Below are 1280 nucleotides of genomic sequence, written 5' to 3'. Positions count from 1 at the left end.
TATACTTTGTTAAACCTACTTTTGAGTGAAGTAATATTTTCAGTGCATGACTTGGGTGTTAACAGCGTGGTGTGTTCTCTCCATCACTGTCTGTAAGTAGAAATATCTATTTGTATGACTAGTAGGCGCTTGTTTTTATCTCAACCAATCAGATTTCTGTCCGCACAATTCATGACCAATCGGTCCTTGGCTGGGATCTGGTGTGCTGCGCAGAGCGAATGAACACTATGAATGAATGAATGAATATGGGTTTCTATGGATCCCAGAGCTCTGCAAAGAGAGAAAGCGAGAAAGCTGTTAAGAGGAAAACAAAAGGCTGCGAAAGGAAAAGAAATGGGCCGCGGCTGCCTGCACAGTGGGGACGTTAACACGGCTGCACGCCGCGCACACGGATCTGATCATGCCATTGTGTTGTGAGAGCCAGACATAAACTGTGGCTGTAGATGCATTTCACTCAAAGACACGGCTCAAAAAGAAAAGGACGGATTGAGACTATGCTCTGCCAATCATTGAACCCTTCCAGTTATGCCAAAACGGGCTCCCAACAATATGAGGACTGATCAAATTATTATTGTTTTGGCCCAAAAGAGAAGATAACTAAGGAATCCACTAGCAAGTGGAAAAGAGAACGTTTGACTTCAGGCTTTCCTTTTTCACCACAAACCCTCAGCACATATTTCTCTCATCAGACGCCTCGGACCAAACTCTAATACACCGGGACTCGGTGCACCAAGCTGCGGGTCTCTGGCAGTGAATATACCGCCAACAGACTGCGCCACTCACGGTGCATGTGGCGCATCAAATCCCCCAAATGAGCCCCATCGAGTGGGTGTTCCAGTGTCTACACTGACTGGTGGCTTATCTAAAAAATGACTTAAAATATATTGCAAAATCGAAACTAGATGGTTAAGGATCAGAATATGATTTATGATTTATGATGGCGCCGATCAAGCCAGTAAACTGGGAATTCATTCTCTGCTCAATTCATTCTAGATTATTGCATTTCTCAAGGTGCATAACTGGACTTCACTGCATTCTGGGTAGCCTGTCCTAAAATAGGACAAAGCCTGAAAGGGGACGTCAGTGAAATTTTCTTTGTTAAGCAATGACTAACCGACCGAAAGGCTTCGTCACTTCGGTCACTAGTTAGTGCTAATTTACTCTCTTAGAGTCCTGGTGCCAGACGTCGGGGCTCTTTCTATGTGAAATTAACAACTTAGTTAGAATCGCTATGAATGAGTGTGTGTGTGTGTGTGTGTGTGTGTGTGTGTGTGTGGGGG

At 44.5% G+C, this 1280-nt stretch overlaps 1 protein-coding gene across 2 annotated transcripts in view; it reads right to left on the bottom strand.

Moving 5' to 3' along the window:
• LOC117955008 (carbonic anhydrase 4-like) overlaps nt 1–1280 on the bottom strand; it is an 8461-nt gene that overhangs the window by 6060 nt on the left and 1121 nt on the right. The gene's annotated exons all lie outside the window — the stretch shown is intronic.

Source organism: Etheostoma cragini, chromosome 13, assembly GCF_013103735.1.
Source record: "Etheostoma cragini isolate CJK2018 chromosome 13, CSU_Ecrag_1.0, whole genome shotgun sequence".
NCBI classification, from domain to species: domain Eukaryota; kingdom Metazoa; phylum Chordata; class Actinopteri; order Perciformes; family Percidae; genus Etheostoma; species Etheostoma cragini.
This window is presented reverse-complemented; position numbering and strand designations above follow the sequence as displayed.